Source organism: Nyctereutes procyonoides, unplaced genomic scaffold, assembly GCF_905146905.1.
Source record: "Nyctereutes procyonoides isolate TBG_1078 unplaced genomic scaffold, NYPRO_anot_genome, whole genome shotgun sequence".
Taxonomy (NCBI): domain Eukaryota; kingdom Metazoa; phylum Chordata; class Mammalia; order Carnivora; family Canidae; genus Nyctereutes; species Nyctereutes procyonoides.
Window position 1 is genome coordinate 15,357,898 of NW_026575036.1, and position 17,654 is coordinate 15,375,551.

Sequence of the window (17,654 nt, forward strand, 5' to 3'; positions counted from 1 at the left end):
AATCTGAGAAACCACCGAGGAGCCGACACTGATGCAAACACACGAGGGTTTATTTACAAGCTCGAGCCTGGGTCCAAGTGTACCCGACACAGTGGAGCAGGGACTTGACCCCGAGACTAAGAGGCTTAGCAACTTTATAGGGGCCAGTGGCCAATGGGATACACAGAAAGTTGCACAGTCATGCTGGTCCACTCGCAGGTGGCCGATTGAATTACATTTTACCCTACAGTATCCATTTGAACTGGCCTGTCACTGAGCCGGATTTCCGGTTAGGGGTGCCCTGGGCTTGACTAGGGTGGGGCAGTGCCCTGAGCAATAATAAGCAGGTCAGCACAAGGCGGGTGCAGCACAAAATAGAGTCAGTCCTGCTCTGCTTGTCCAGGGGTAGGGGATTTTGTTAAATTTCCTGGGTCCCACAAGCCTGACCATCTGGATAATATGGTTCTTTGGAACACTGTGCCATAAGTACCATAAAGAGAAGTCAATGTAAGATCCAGCCCTGTTTTAAATATACTTTCAAGTCCTAGAGATTGTGTCTTCCCTCTGCAAGTCTCCTTGCTGGTGATCCTTCAAGGCTGCTAAATTGATGAATGCCAGTTGTACTTTAGGATTTGTGGAAAGACCAAACACTTTTTGGAAGTCAGACAAGCTTTACTTATCTAAAGGAGAAAGGAGAAAGTCAGCATAAACACAGACAAGGATACATGGCAGAGAGATCAGTGACTTCATCTCAAATAAAGTTGTAGCTTCCTGGGCATTAAGCCTTCCTTAGGCTGTATAGGAGTGGGGTCTGCATCAGACTTTCTGGCAATAGAACTCCCTCTCCCATGGGTTGATTTCTCATAGTCTATCTGTATGGCTTAGGCTCTGGAAAACCCCTTTTCTGAGCCAAGTATACCACTCCATGCTCCAGGAGATGTCCTAAGTTAATGCGTTAATTTATGTAATGGTCTCAATAATCCTAGAAAGTAAGTACAAGTATCCACTGCTTTTCACTTTTTGAAAGGTCTCCTTATGCTACTTTGCTTTTACGAAAGACTTACATTAGTACTTGTTTGTGCTAACCCAAAGAAATCTGAAGAAGATGTTTGCTTTCCTGCAAAAAGATGATAAGTGAGAATAGCATTCAGCGTTTGTGATGCGGAGTGTACCCAGAGCAGCCAGAGTGGCATCGCCAATTCACCTTTCTTGGGAACTACACTCGGTATCTCAGCATTGAGCTGCTATAGCTTTTAACTATGTCTGTGAGCATCTGTGCTTTATCCCAACTTATTCTGTGCATCTGTTAGCAAGATGTGTCCTAAGGAAAGCCTAAAAGGAGTTGTTCTTTGGGTCTGGGAGTACTCAAAAATGTTTCCACATAAATTAATGGTAATTGCTTCCTCACTTTACACCGCTTTGGCTTTTCATATGAATTCTCTACTTTCAGACAGCAGGAGAAACCTGCATTCCTGTTATTCTTCTTTTACAGGCAGGAAAATAGCAGAAACAGATTAAGTGATTTTCCCAAAGTTGTATGTCTAGTGAGTGGCAGAGTCAAGATCCAGACCTGGGGGCGAAGGAATACCCTGCCTCCCCTATGCCAAGAACTAACCACCTCTGCCTTTTCTTATGTTTAACCACTCAGACATATTCTCTCATTTACTTCTTCCTATAAAACCCCTCATATAAAAAAGGCCTATCTTTGAGAAGTTTCCTTTGCATTAATTGTCATTCTCCCTATTTCAATGACCTGAAAAAAAAATTATTTACTTGGTGCCTTCACTTGGTGCGCTTTCTCTTTCACTTGTTTTATATTAAGTTTGCTGACCCCATACCCTGTATCATTGGCTCTGAGACCAGCAGCAACAGCCTCTCCCAGGAGCTTGTTAGAAATCTACCCTTTCAGGAACATCTAAGTGGCTCAGGGCTTGAGCATCTGCCTTCAGCTCAGGGCGTGATCCCAGTTAAGGGCTTGAGACCCCATCGGGCTCCCTGCATGGAGCCTGCTTCTCCCACTACCTGTGTCTCTGCCTGACTCTCTCTCTCTCTCTCAAACTAATCTTAAAAAAAAAAAAAAAAATCTGCATTTTCAGCCTTACTTTAGCCCACTGAATTGGCAATTTTGCAAGGTGGTGCGCTTCAATCCTTTTTAAGGAGCTCTCTGGATGCTTCTGATGTAAGTGAAAGGCAGAGAACCACTGATACTTTTTTTTTTCATTCAAATTTAATTTTTTTGTATATATATATTTAAATGTCTTATTTAGTATATATATATATCTTTAAATATCTTATTTATTTATTCATGAGAGACACAGGCAGAGGGAGAAGCAGGCTCCATGCTGGGAGCCCGACTTGGGACTCGATCCTGAGACCCCAGGATCACGCCCTGGGCTGAAGGCGGCATTAAACCGCTGAACCACCCAGGGATCCCCTGTATATATTTTTTTATTGGATCCGATTTGCCAACATAGAGCATAACACCCAGTGCTCATCCCGTCAAGTGCCCCCCCCCCCGCCCGGGCCCGTCCCCCGTCCCTCCATCCCCCCGCCCACCTCCGCTTCCACCACCCCTTGTTCATTGCCCAGAGTTAGGAGTCTCTCATGATCCCTCACCCTCACTGATACTTCCCACTCATTTTCTCTCCTTTCCCCTTTATTCCTATCAGACACGGGAGCGCGCTTTTGCAAATCTCGCCGCCCGGGACTGGAAGGCCCGACCGGCCGCCGCCTTGCTTACCCGGGGGGCACTAGGACCCGGGCGCCGCCGGCCTCCGGGCGGCCGCCCACAGCCGGGGGCGGGGCCCAGCCGCGGGAGGAGCCGGGGCCTCGCCGCTCGACCCGCCCCCGGAGGCGGCCCGAGCTGACTTAAACTCCGGGGCCCGGGAGGCCGGAGCGTCCTCCCCGCTGGCCCGCGTTGGGCTCAGGGCCCGTCGGTAAGTGTGCGGCCGGGCGGCCCGCGGCCCCTCGCTCGCCTCCGCGGGTCCGCGGCGCCCCAAGCCCAGGCGCCCGCGGGCGGGCGGGCGGGCGGACGGACGGACGGACGGGCGGCGCGCGGCGGCGGACGCTTTTGTTCTGAGGCGCGGACGGAGGCGCGGGGTCGCGGGCGCTCGGGCGGCTCCGGGCGGCTCCGGGCCTCGGGCGGGGACAGCCTCGCTCGGGGCCCCGCCGGCCGCCGCCAGACTCGGAGCCCGCGCCCAGGGCGGCGCCTCGCGGGCTGTTTGCTTTAAACCGCCTCAGTCCTCGCGGTGGAGGTGGCGGGTGCGCGTTTTGTGGCGCCGCGAGGCGATTGTTGAGGCGGTGGGTGTGAGAGAAGCTTCTGTTTTTAATTATTTCCTGTGTCGTGGTCGTGGGAAAAAAAAAATCTTTGTTTTTGCATTTACTGTTTCTCGAGCGTTTCCTTCCTCCGCGGCTCCATCCTGCTGACCCTCCCGAAGCGGGGTCGCCCGGCGAGCGTCTCCCAGGGGCCGGCGGACGCTCCCCGCGCTCGGCCGTGGTCGGTTCCTCGAGGCGTCTGTCGCTCTTGGGTGTCCTCGGGGGACTCCGGTCTCGACCTCAGCGGCGACCTTTGAGGGGGGGGGGTGGATCGTTTCCGTGAAGACAATTCGTTTGTGACACTTCTCAAGAGCCCAGCTTGAGAAGAAAAGAGGGGGCAGGCGGCGTCGCGATTCCAGCTCGGGGCGCATTTCCGTAGGGAGCTTGTTTGGGGATTTTTCTGTTTGACGTTGGCTGTAAATGGTACGTTTTATTCAGCGTGAACATGCAGGAATGTTAAGGTTTTACTTCACATTCTTCTTCTTTTTTTTTATTATTATTATTATTATTATTATTATTATTATTATTTTCTGTGCAGTCGGATTCTCTGAACTCTTCCAGTGAGGGAAATTGCAGTGCAATTGAAGTATTTGTTCTAGAACGGTCGGACTGGAGTGAACCTGGAGGACCCCCCCCCCCACATGAATTCTCATTCTAAGCAGTGAAGGGTATTCGAGGCCACACCTAGTTTCTGTTTCTGTCAGGTTGCACACCTAGTAGGAATTTTGCAGACTTAGTGCATTTTTTGGTGCAACCTTACAGGAACACACTCTGGCCCGGCAGTTGTCCTATCAGCGTAAACAGATTGAACGTGTGCTTTTGTTGTGACTTTAAACTTCATTATAAATAAAAAATATATATATATACACGCTTTGTATTAAACCGCTAATTGCAGAATGTTTTCTTGCTCTTCCTAGGACCAAAGAAGTAAAAACACCGTGTGAAGGGGGAGCACGTGTTTGGAGGGAAATGGGAACGTACACAATGGTAAAGGAGTAAGATTATACTTAACAAGTAAGTATGTTACCTCCAAGCAGCTTCCTCTGATTTTTCTGTTGTGGAATGAAATTATTAATTAAACGAATCAGCATCAGTTAAGACAATTAAATGGCAGGATACAATGGAATCGATGACAGAGCTTGAGGACACATGACAATGGTTGACCTAGCCTAGAGAATTCAGTTGTTAATCTTTTGTGAATAAGGAAGAGTAGATGGTGGTGAGGTGACTGGGTCAAGTTACTCAGGCAGAGAGAGGTCTACTTAAGATGGTTCTGTTTCTTCCTTTTTTAAATTTGTTTTTATTATTTCTGGCAAGGGGTTGGGGTACGGCTGCATAGAGCTCAACTCTAGGAGAACCATTCTGTGAGAGGACAACCTCTAAAACCAGAGTGATCATCTCCAGGGCTTCCATCCTGTAAACACCCAAGTTGTGTCAGGAAATATTCTGTAATGATTAAGACCGTGGCCTTGCATCCTTTGCTGAGTTTCAGGTCTTGGCTGTACCATTTATTATCTGTACAACCTTGGGAAAATTATCTAACCTTTTTTTTTTTTTTTTTTTTTTTAAGATTTCATTTATTCATTCATGAGAGAGACAGAGAGAAGAGAGGCAGAGACCCAGGCAGAGGGAGAAGCAGGCTTCATGCAGGGAGCCGATGTGGGACTCGATCCCAGGTCTGATAGTGGTGCTAAGCCACCGGGGCTGCCCAAAATTATTTAACCCTTTGCCTCTGTTTTCTCATCTGTAAAATGAGGATAACAGTAGCACCTGCTTCATAGCATTGGTGGGATAAGTTACATGATTTTTTTATTCATATGACCTACTTGGAACAGCTGCTGGCTGTAAGTGGTAAGTGCTCAATAAATTTTAGCTGTTGTCCTGTTAGAGGAAAGATTTTATGGCTTGTATTTTATATAAGGAAAGATGTATTATGTCTAATAGGAAATTCAGTTTGCTTTAAGCTCTAAGTTTATCAACTCTAAGTCAATTTAACAGCTTTGTGTTGACTAAACCTTCCACTATAGAATCTGTTGTAGGTTCAGTTTTTGCAAGGAAGTACCAGAACGCAAGTCTATAGTTTTTACCTGCAGGTTTAATTTGAAATCAGGGACACCTCCATTAAATTCTTTGTCGAGGGCATATTTGCCCCACAGCCCTGTTTTTCCACATTATTGTGTGATATACAGGAATCTCTTCCCGTTTAGATTATTGGTATCTTGTACAAATAGAAGCACAGATATTTAGCGAATTGATCTTGCTGTTTTAAAAGGTATTTATAAGGGCACCTGGGTGGCTCAATCAGTTACACATCTGACTTGGGCTAGGTTCATGGTTTTGGAGTCCTGGGATTGAGCCCCACGTCGTGCTCTGCATCCAGCTTGGCTTTGTATTGGGCTGGGAGGGATGCTTGTTCTTCTCCCTCTGCCCCTCCCCTTTCCGTACATATGCCTGTGCTTGCTCACTCTCAAGTATATAATAAAATCTTTAAAAATAAGTAAATAGGTATTTATAATGTTGGATTTCCAGATTTTTTTGTTGTAACCAGGCTTTCTCCACTGTCCTGTCCCATCCCCACCATGTAAGGCATACTCTTCAGTTTGAGGTAAAGAGATAACAGTTTACCAACTCTGTCTCCAGAAATGCAAGTTAAAATTTACTTTGTAATAAGCCTTGTAAAGAAAGAAGTAATCTTGTGGACTTTGAGGAATTCTGAATGCTTTTTTTGGAGCCATCATTGTAGTGTGTATATTCTTGAGATCTTAAATGTGCTTGTAAATTGAAGGGCAATGTTGGAGGCTGGCCTGTTGAGGTAAGTGTCTCAAGTGAGACATTGCTCATTGTTGTAATTACTGCAAAGATTTAATGATAATCACTAAGATTCTCTTGAGATGTATTAAATTACAACACTTCATTTGTAGATTAAATCTTTAATTTATGGTTAAGGTTGCAAAGTGTGTTATAGGATGTATTTTCCACTGTAGGTTATAAGAAACAAATCATAAATTATTTTTTTAAGCCTCAAAAGGTAATTTATTGGATCACATCATTTAGAAGTTCAAGTGGCTCAATCTTCATGTTTGGCTGGATTCAGCATCTGAATCTAAGGAAAGAAAATCTCTCTCTTTTTTTTTTAAGATTTTATTTATTTATTCATGAGACACGCACACACACACAGAGGCAGAGACACACAGGCAGAGGAGAAGCAGGCTCCATGCAGGGAGCCTAATGTGGGACTGGATCCTGGGTCTCCAGGATCGCACCTTGGAGTGAAGGCGGCACTAAACCGCTGAGCCCCCGGGGCTGCCCAAAGGAAAGAAAATCTTAAAAGACTTGAGATACTCTATCTTTGCTTTCTTCAACATTGACTTAATTTTCAGGCTCACCCTCCCCCCCTTCATTGAGTGGCTGCAGTATCTCCAGGTATAATATGCATTCAGCTTCAACTTGAACAGACATGCCTTTCATATGATTGCTTTATCAAAAATCTAGAATTAATTTCATTGGCTTTCATTGGGTCATGTGCCTATGTTAATAACAGGGAAATGCTATGTTTGCTTTTTTTCCAACTACAGTTCAGAGATATAATTCATATACCATATTCATATGATTGAACTTGTCCATTTACAGAGCACGGTGGTTTTCAGTATATTCACGGGGTATGCAGCCATCACTGCAGGTTAATTTTAGAACAGTTTCTTGACCTCCAAAACCATCTCCATGCTCATTAATGGTGTCAATCTAGATGATAATGAGACTGTAAAGCAACCAAAAGGGTTTATTTGGTGTCTTAGGGACTGCAGTCTGGGACACCCAGAGTTGACCAGAATTCAGAATATGCTCCAGTGAGTGGGGAGTGCATGCTTATATAGGCAGAAAGCACAAGGCTATATAACTTGTTTTGGAAGAATAATGGTTGGTGCTAGCAGAGTTTAAACTAACTATAACACATGGTTGATTATTTGGTTAATAGACGTTAACATTCTCTATTTCAGTCCAAAGTAGGAGGATGTATTCCTGGAGGTGGTCTAGTTGCAGTTGCCAAAAGTCAAAAGTTCATGGTGTTCCAAAAATTGAAACTGGAGACCAGCATAGGCCCTGTTTCTTCACTATCCTTTTGACTCTGTTTAGAGTGACTCTTTATAATGCCTGTGTTTTGGAATCTTCTTCACAAATAACTTCCCTTTCCTCCAACCCAAGCATTCCCAGGCAGCTATTAATCTAGTTTTTATCTCTAGATTTGTGTGTTCTGAACATTTCTTTTAGATGAATTAATAATAATAATATGTGATCCTTTGTGACTTTTCTCTCACTTCACATGTTTTCAAGGCATATCCATGTTGAAGCATGTCTGTACTTCACTGCTTTTTATTGCCAAGTTATAGTCCATTGTATAGATATGCCACATTTTGTTTCTCCTTCTGCCAGTTAACAGACACTTGCATTGTTAGCATTTGCTGCTGTGAGCATTGATGTACAAGTATTTGTGTAGTCCTACATTTTTAATTCTCTTGGGTATATGCCTAGGAGCAGAGAGTTGCTCCATCATATGAAAACTATATTTGATCTTTTTGAGAAACTGCCAGAGTGTTCTTCAAAGTAGATGAACCATTTATATTGTCAACTACATGCATAAGATGTCCACATCCATGGCAAATACTTGTCTTTTTGTGATAGGTACTGTGTTTTTCATTGGTGGTTAATGTCGTCGAACATCTTTTTATGTGCATATTTGCTATTTTTTATATCTTTGGGAAAATTGTCTATTCAGAATTTTTGTTAACTTTCAATTTGAGTTGTCTTTGTATTGTTGGGTTGTAAGAATTCTTTATTGAATTCTAGTGACTGTAAATATGACGGTTTATTTTTGGATTGTCAGTTCTGTTCAGTACTACATGTTTTGTTACGTGGTTTTGTAAGTAAATTTTGAAGTTGGGAAGTGTGAGTCCTACAGATTTATTCCTTTCAAAATGAATTCTAGGATTAGGTTCTAAATTTCTGAAAAGACATCTAGGATAAGGGTTGCACTGAATCTGTAGGTGAATCCAGGATCCAGGGAGTATTGCCTCCTTAATAGCATCAAATCTTTAATTGAACGTGGGGTGCTTTTCATTTTTTTATAGGTCTTTAATTTTTTTAATAAAAATTTTTTAGTAATCTCTACATTCAACATGGGGCTCAAACTCAAAGCCATAAGATCAAGCGTTGCATGCTCTTCCAACCGAGCCAGCCGATATTTTGATTTTTTTTTTTTTTTTTTAAGTAAACTCAGTACCCAACAGGGCTCGAATTCACTCTGAGATCATCAAAAGAGTTTTATGCTCTACCGACCCAGCCAGCCAGGTCCCCTTGGTCTTTAATTTCTTGTAGCAATGTTTTATGGAGTATAATTTTTCATTTCTGTTAAATTTATTCCAAAGTGTTTGATTCTTTTTAATGTTACTGTAATGAGATTGTTTTCTAGATTGTGTTGTTTAGAAATACATTTGGCTTTTGTATATTGAGGATGTACTAGACAGCCTAGCTAAACTATCTTATTACTTATGTTTTTTATGGGGTTCCTTATGGTTTTCTATATATAAGATGATGTCATCTACAACTAGAGATAGTTTTACTTCTTCATTTCCAATCTAGGTGTCTTTTACTTCTTTTTTTTTCTTTTGCTTAACTGCCGTGGTTAGACCCTCTGGTATAATATCTAACAGAAATAGCAAGTACAGACATCTGTTTTGTTCCTGATCTTGTAGAGGATAAGCATTCAGTCTTTCCCTGTACATTATGATATATGCTGTGGGTTTTTTGTAGATGCCTTTTACCAACTCAGAGAAATTCCCTTCTACTTATAGTTTGTTTTTATCATGAAAAGATGTTGGATTTGAAGGTGCATTTAATTTCTATCTTATTTGATCCTTCTGCATCTACTGAGATCATTTGATTTTGTCCTTTATTCTATTGATACATTATATAATATTTTTTTAAATGTTGAACCTGTCTTGCATTTCAGGGATAAGTCCCACTTGGTTGTGGCATATAATTTTTATATGCTGATCTATTTGGTTTGCAAGTACTTTGTTGAGGATTTTTGCATCTATTCATAAGATACTGGTTTGCAGTTTTATTGTGATTTCTGTTTTTGCTCTTCAGACAATATTATTAGCCTCATAGAATTAACTTGGGAAGTATTCTCTCTTTTGTGTTTCAGAAAAGTTTGTAGAATTGATTTTTAATATTTAAATTTTTGGTATGATTCACCAGAAAGCTGTCTGGGACTAACCATTTCTTTTTAGGTAATTTTCTGATTACTAATTCAATCTTTTTATGTAGTCCTATTTAGATTTCCTGTATCTTCTTTTTTAAGGATTTTTTTTTTATGATAGTCACACACACACACACACACACACACAGAGAGAGAGAGAGAGAGAGAGAGAGAGAGAGAGAGAGAGGCAGAGACACAGGCAGAGGGAGAAGCAGGCTCCATGCACCGGGAGCCCGATGTGGGATTTGATCCTGGGTCTCCAGGATCGCGCCCTGGGCCAAAGGCAGGCGCCAAACCGCTGTGCCACCCAGGGATCCCTGATTTCCTGTATCTTCTTGAGTCAGTTTTGGTCAATGTCTTTTGGGGTCTTCTGGGGTTGTGCACTTAATTACACTGTATGTGGGGGGAGGGTCCCCCCACATCAACAAGCAATTTTCTGGGGACACCAAGTGGGTATCCTACTGTTCTAAACCATTCTAACACCTGGAAGTAGCATCAGATTCTGTAGGTTGAGGGCTCAGACCCAGAAGACTGCCCCCCCCCCCCCATATAAGATAGCAGTCTGAAGCCCAGGTTTTCCCTTGTGCTTCTGACCAAAAGGCTATAGATTGGAGGTTTCTCCAACCCTCCCAGATTTCAGATGCCAATTGCAAGTCCAGGTTGTTTGTTCTTCCAACTAACTGGCTATAGAACAGAGGTTTCCACAAACCCTTCCATGGAGTCTATTAATTTGCTAGAGGGGTTCACAGAACTCAGAGAATCATGTTACTTACTAGGTTACTGGTGTATTTAAAATGATTTTAAAGGATACAAATCCACAGTCATAGAAGAGATGCATAGGGTGAGGTATGTGGGAAGGAGAGTGAAAGTTCTTTGCCTCCTCTGAGCATGCCATTCTCCCTAAATCTTCATGTGTTCACAGACCTAGAAGCTCCCTCTCGTCTGGGTTTTCATAGAGGCTTCATTACATAGTCATGATTGATTAAAAACATTGGCCATTGATTCACTTTCCATCTCTCCTTCCCTCTCTGGAGGTGGGGTGGGGTGGGACTGAAAGTTCTAATCCCCTGATCACAGGACTGGTTCTCCTGGCAAACAGGCCCCTCTTTGGGCGTTATGAACATAACAAAAGACACCTTTAACACATCACTTAGGAAAACCCAAGGATTTTAGGAACTCTGTGCGGGAAGTGGGGACAAAGATCAAATACATATTTCTTACTATAAAATATCACGGTGGTCGTTTTCATCCAAATCATTAAATATATTGGCAAACAGTTCATAGTATTCTCTTTTCGTTTTCAGTGAAGGGTTGGTAGTAATGTCTCTATTTCCTGATTTTAATAATTTTGAGACTTTCTTCTTGATCAGTCTAGATAAAGATTTGTCAGTTTTGTTGATCTTTTCAAAGACCCAAGTTTTAGTTTTGTTCCTTTTCTCTACTTTTGTATTCTCATGGTTAAAGTTTATGACAGCAAAGGACACTATATGTCAAACAGAGAAGAGAGAGATGCATGGGCAAGAGTCCATGGAAGTGAGGTGCATGCTTCCAGGTTTTCCTTCCACGAGTACTGAGTGGGTATGCTATCTACAGCTACAGATGGAAAGGACAGGTGGTCTCAGCAAGCATTTATATACATTAGAAATTCTTTTGGACCCCAAAGAATATTTGTTTATGTAGGTTATATCAAATGTTTCTGCGTTCAATTTTTTGCCATGTGTTTTTAGTTGAAGTAGTTGAGGGTGTTTTGGATGTCTCAGTAGGTCACTGCTTCATTACAGCACTGAAGATTCATTGCCACAACTTCTATCGGTTTTTACATTTTCCTTCCATGTGATAGTGTTACTGGACAAAGGATTGTGGCTTGGGTGGCTTAGAGCATAGGATTGATCAGTCCACAATTGACTGATTATCATTCCTTCTCCCCCAGCATAACTGCATAGTTCCCCTATGCTAGTTGGAGAAGAAAGACTATAGACCCAGGTGGGATCAGGGTTGGGGAAATAGGCAGAAACTAGTAATCTAATTTACCCCAGGCTGTTGCTACCTACCACCCTCAATCAACATACTGCTGGCCAGGAGAAGATCTTAATCTAAGGACTCCCTACAGTCTCTCAGCTGTTGCTGAGTTTGGGAATGAATGTCTTGGGAGTGGTATCCTTTGGACCAAGGCTTATATACCTTATCCTGTTAGTCATGACTTCCATTGGTTCCCTGATTAAGGGAAAGCAAAGTTCTCTTGTATCTATTGTCTAAACTACAGTTAATGGCTCTGAATTTAAGTAGATCTGTCATCCCCTGCCTTGATCCCGCTAGCAAAGTAGATTCTGTCCAATAGGTCTCTTTGGGTACTTCAGATCCCCTTGCATTATTAATCTCAACCTTTAATTTTATAAAATCTGAATCTTAACTCCATGCCAACGAAATGCCTCTGTTAAAAGTTCTTGCAACTCTAAACCTCAGACAACCAGAGTAGACAATAGAATGTTGCCTATAATGACAGAGGTAACTAACAGGGTGTAAAAGTTTTCAGATTTTTCTTCAGGGCAATTGTGCCTGCTTTACGGCAATTGTTTAGTTCTTTTCATAGAGTTTGTCTACCTCAAGAGGCACAGAATTGGCTCACTCCTATTGTAATAGCAATACTTAAACTTTGTACTCCAAAGGCATGTTTCATCTTAGGTTCCTTATACTTGCCTGGCAAACTGCTCATGTATACTTGAGGCACTTGTCGGGGATTTCTAGGTATTTGAGACCATTACCCCTCTAATGATTCCTGTTTCTTTGAGGTGGATACCTGGAGCACTCTAAAATGAGTTACTAGGCAGCACTTGAAGGAAAGATAACTGACTTTTTCATGTATGCTCTGGAATCATTAATTCCCACTGTAGGATATAATACAACTATAAATGAAATCTGAAATTTGTCTCTGACCTCAGCTCTAGAGACACAGGAAAGTGTAAACTTTGTAACCTGAATGATAGTCAGATGCATTGCTCTGGACTTGGGACTGGCCAGTCATTATGGGATATATATGACTGCCAGCACCCCATGCTGTACCTAGATTAATCCGTCAGCAAAAGTAGAGCTGTTCCCACTCCCTTGTTCTTCCAGGGAGAAAGCCATGTGGCTGTCATTGGTGAACCTCGATGATACCTGGGACGTAGTTCACTGGCTTGGCTCGGCGTGGGGAACTTGGTTGTGGTCTGACCTCCACAAAAGGCCTGATCATCCCGCCAAGGGTCAGGGTCAAGTCACTTTTCAAATATTGCCTGATAGAAAGTACAGTTAGGGTATTTGATGGAGTGTCTGAATAGAATTTGTAGCTGGACACAAAAGGTGGAGGGTAGAGTTGTGGGGGGGGGGGGCAGCTTTACTATGGTACTCTGATTACCTTTGTCTTGTCATGGGCTGAACAGGCAAAGCCTAATCTCTGTCTAACCCATACCTTGGCAGGACACCCTGCTTGTCTTCCTGGGAAAAGGTTGATAAGAACACTTGTGAAAAATGGCCTCAAGGATAGTTTTTTTCTGTGCCCCAGTGTGTCAGTTGAGCACTGGACTTTACCACTTCCCTTACCCTTGGGATAGAGCAGTAGGCTATAAAATGGTTGTTTCTGAATTGGCTCCTTGGCAGCCTGTATTCTCAACCACTTTGGTATCACCTTCTGGGAATAGGGACACTAATCTTGGTTTTTCTGTTTGTGTAAGTAATAAGTTGCACATGAAATTATAGTCTTGTTGCCTTTCTCTGGCACTATGGAGAGTTAACAGCAGTGATAGTGGGACTTGTATTCTTGCTAGCCACTGCACTCCTGCCTGGCTTCATTCATTTGTTCTGTCAGTTGAATGTGATAATGTATTTAAAGCATTCAGCACAGACAGTTCTTAACATATGGTAAATTCTCAAATGTTAGCTGTTATTTGTAGAGTTGCATTATAAATAACACAAAACTTAGAATACTTTTGAAAGCCTAATTCAAGGGTTAATAGCCTAATTTATCACATGACTAAGGATACAAACAGCCAGAGCTAGAATAGGTTAAGTAAATCACGATACTTTTGGCATTCCTGAAAAGTGTCTTTTCCACTGAAGTGTTGGTGTTTGTGGTTTTGTTGATGTTATAGAAGTATTTCTAAGCTTTTTAAAATGCTAATTAGTTTTTCAGTGAAAAATACTGGCTTTCCTCAGTTTAACCACATCAATAGATACTCCAAATAAACTTTGGTTTGTGGGGCACATTAGAAATGGAACAATTCTTGATGTGGCTTAGTTTGTCCTGTTCATTCTTACTATTTTATCTGATTTATAGTAGGCCTGGCCATGGCAAACCCTAATATAACAGATCCTTTTTCTTAGAGTTGTGTTCATTGTGCATTTGTTTAGGATAGATATTAAATATGATTATTTCTCCAAACTATGATTTTTTTTTAAGACTTTATTTACTTATTCATTAGAGACACAGAAATGGGGGGGGGGGGCAGAGACACAGGCAGAGGGAGAAACAGGCTCCATGCAGGAAGCCCGATGTGGGACTCGATCCCGGGTCTCCAGGATCACACCCTGGGCTGAAGGCAGCGCTAAACTGCTGAGCTACCAGGGCTGCCCCTCCAAACTATGATTTTTAGGGTTCTTTTTGCTTTGTAAATTTCTGTCATAAGGCTAAATTACAAATAAGGAAGCTTCTGGGTTGACAATTTTTTGCTTAAACTACATTCTTTGTGTTATATGGTTATAGAATAAAATGAAAAAATTCACAAATCTTTTTTTAAACTTGGTGAGGTCTTTATGAAATTATATGAAAATCAGATGCATTGTTACATGTAGTCTCCAGCCATTTCTTTTTTTTTTTCCTGCTTCACAAATTATTTTTGCAATTCACAGCTTGCTATTCACAGCTTTTTATACTTTGAATTTTTAGTGACATGCTTTCTTCCCAGTTTTATTGCAGGAAGTAATGGTAATAGTATCATAAAACTTAAAGCCCCAAACTGTTAAACCTAAAGGTAGTTTATCTAAGGACACCTGAGTGGCTCTGTCAGTTAAGTGGCCAACTCTTGATTTTGGCTCAGGTTATGATTTCAGGGTTCTGGGATGGAGCCTGTGTCAGGTTCCACACTCAGCAGGGATCCTCTACTTGAGGATTCTCTCCATCCCTCTGCTCAAATAAATGTATGCTCCTGTATGTGAGCATTCTATCTCTCAAATAAATCTTAAAAAAGTTTGTCTATGTCCGGGTTATAAGTTTTTTTGTTTTTTTTTTTTTAGTTAAAAAATTTAAAACCATTTTCATGATGACATACAAGGAAACCTCGATGGATGTAGGAGTATGTGAATTATGGCTCTGAATTCCCTCAGTTTGGTCATAGGACTTTATCAGGGTCAACATACAAGGGCTGCTTGCCTCCCAGTGAGGGCCACCACATCTTATCAGCATCAACATATTGGTATTACCTATTCTTTATACTGCAAAACCTGCCAGATGGGTGGGGTTAGTAGAGCCAGACTTTGTGCTAACTGTATCTAGGGTCATTATTCAGGGTTTGCTAATTTACCTATAGCTACTAATAGCAAGGATATTCCTAGAATTTCCTACAATTGAATATAAAAATCCATTGCTTTTGTGGCCCTGTGACATCTGCTCTCATTACTGGGCTGGTTGCTGATCCTTTCAGCACTTGAGAAAAGAATTTGAACTGTTGTTGCCAAAGAGAGAGCCTTAAATCTACAAGGCAACTAATGGACAGTTATTTGTTTATTTTAAAGATTTTATTTATTCATGAGAGAGACAGAGAAGCAGGCTTCATGCAGGGAGCCCGTCGTGGGACTTGATCCTGGGACTTCAGGACAGGATCACGCCCTGAGCTGAAGGCAGCGCTAAACCGCTGAGCCACCTGGGCCTCTGTGGACAATTATTTATTAACAACTTAAGATACTCTGTTTTAATCCCTACTAGAAACAAATGTGGGTGTGTATAATGTGTTTAGTACTTCTCTTGTAAATTTTTTTGCCAGTTCTCTTCATTATTGAAAATGTGAAATTGAAGTTTTCAACTCTTGGTGAATTGCCTATTTGTTCCTTGTTTTTTATTTTAATTCTCTGTTAAGTATTTCTAATTGTTACATCTTTTTCTTGGATTGACCCTTTTATACTTTAAAATATTCCTTTTTATCTGTAGTAAGATTTGTTTAGGTTTTTTTTTTTTTTTTAAGATTTTATTTATTCATGAGGGACCCAGAGAAAGAGGCAGAGACACAGGCAGAGAGAAGCAGGCTCCCCATGAGGAGCCTAATGTGGGATTTGATCCTGGGACCCTGGGATCGTGCCTTGAGCCAAGGGCAGCTGCTCAGCCGCTGAGCCAGCCAGGTGTTCCTGTTTAGTTTGTTTTGTCTGATAATTAGCATAGACCTTCCACATATCTCACAGCTGCTGTGTTTGCATCATCTGATACCTTTTGTATTCTTTTATTTTCACTGTATTTGTTTCTTTGGATCTAAAATGTGTCTGGAGACAGCATTTAGTTTTTTTAAAATCTAGTTTGACTTTCTCTGTCTTTTGGATTGTTGAATCCAGTCACATTTAATGTTATTAATATGGGGGGATTTACATCTGCTGTTTATGCTTTTTGTTTTCTAGATCTTGTGTCTTTCCCCCCCTTAACATTTCTTTGCATTAAGTGAATATTTTCTAATGTACATTTCAATCTCCTTAATGGTTTTTTTTACTGTATATTTTATGAAAACACAAATTACTTTTAAAAATCATTTTTATCTGCCTTTAAGGTGTTAAACATTTAAAATCTGATATATTTTTTAAATGCTTGTGATTTTTAAAACTAAAAAGGCTGTCACTAGTACAGAGGTAGGGAGATGAAGAGTATGGGGCCCAATGAGGTTTGTTTTTGAATTCTGCCAGTCCTAGAATATGTGTGCACCTTCGTGGATGGCCTAATCTGATAGAGTCAGGTTGATACCAGGAATAAAGGGAAGGGGAGTAGGATTTTAAACTTAGAGATTTGGTAGGAGGAAGGTCAGCTCTGTCATTGGAGATGCATATTCCAATTACAAGGGTGGGCTTTATAGATTTGATGATGGAAGGATGGAGAATTGGTGCTATTTCTCCCCTCTGAAATATAAGGAGCTGAATTAGGGCAGGGGGAGCATGGTTGGAGTAGCTAGGGACCAGGGAGGAGAGAAAAAGTCATAGAGCATGGGGGAAAAAATTCAATAAAATGAAGTAGAATTGTGAGCAGTGTTAAGTTTGTTTTTGTTCATAAAGTAAAATTAGTCGGCTGGCTTGTATCAATTTTTTTTTTTCCCCCAGAAAACTTCAGCTACTCCTGTGCAGAGAAGGAGATTCTTAAGTTCAGCCATACTTGGGATTTGTCAGGTAAGTGCCATGGCTGGAGTTGGGTGGAGATTTTGGCAAAAAGTTAATTTTTTTCAAGTGAAATTAAAATGATAGACCATGGAAATCCAGTCTCTTGTACTCTCCACTATAGTATATTTTCAAAAAGTTTAATACTTTGTATCTAGAAGTAGAGACTCTGCAATCTGAAAAAAAAAGTCAGACAACTTTTGACTCCTTCCCTCTAAATAGGTAGTTCAGGGATGATTTTCCAGGCTTTAGTTTCCTTGTGTGCTAGCAAAGCAGAGAGAGGAATAAAGTAACCCCAAATTACTCAGATCGTTTGTTTGTCTGCCTACCCATATCCTCTGCATTGGTCCTCTACCGGCTGCTCTCATGTAATCACAGACTTGGTGGCTTAAATAACACCTGTATTTCTCACAGATCGAGGTATTTGGTTTCTCCTGAGGCCTCTTGGCTTGTAGTCAGCCTCCTTCTCTGTGTGACCTCACATGGTCTTTCCTCTGTGCGAATGCCTGCTGTCTCTCTTAAAGGACACCAGTCCTGTTGGATTAAGGCCCTGTCCTTATCCCCTCACTTAAATTTAATTACTTCCCTGAAGGGCCTGTCCCCAAATATAGGGGGTTAGGGCTTCAACATAGGAATTTGGTGGTAAAAAGACACAATTCACTCCATAACAGCCTCCCACCCTAACTATGCATAAGAACTAAGGGGAATTTATTAGGCATTATTAACT

At 41.5% G+C, this 17,654-nt stretch overlaps 1 protein-coding gene across 3 annotated transcripts in view; it reads left to right on the forward strand.

Annotated features, from left to right (window-relative positions):
• Positions 1-2,870: 2,870 nt before the first annotated feature.
• The window catches only part of RESF1 (retroelement silencing factor 1), a 29,131-nt gene continuing 14,347 nt past the window's right edge, over positions 2,871-17,654 (forward strand). For 2 of the 3 annotated variants that reach the window (XM_055318659.1, XM_055318657.1), the window contains exons 1-3: positions 2,871-2,915; positions 4,212-4,308; positions 16,874-16,939. The gene's annotated coding sequence lies outside the window, so the exon portion shown is untranslated. Of the gene's footprint in view, positions 2,916-4,211; positions 4,309-12,738; positions 12,793-16,873; positions 16,940-17,654 lie in introns of those variants that run through there. The other variant, XM_055318658.1, reaches the window with a different exon arrangement.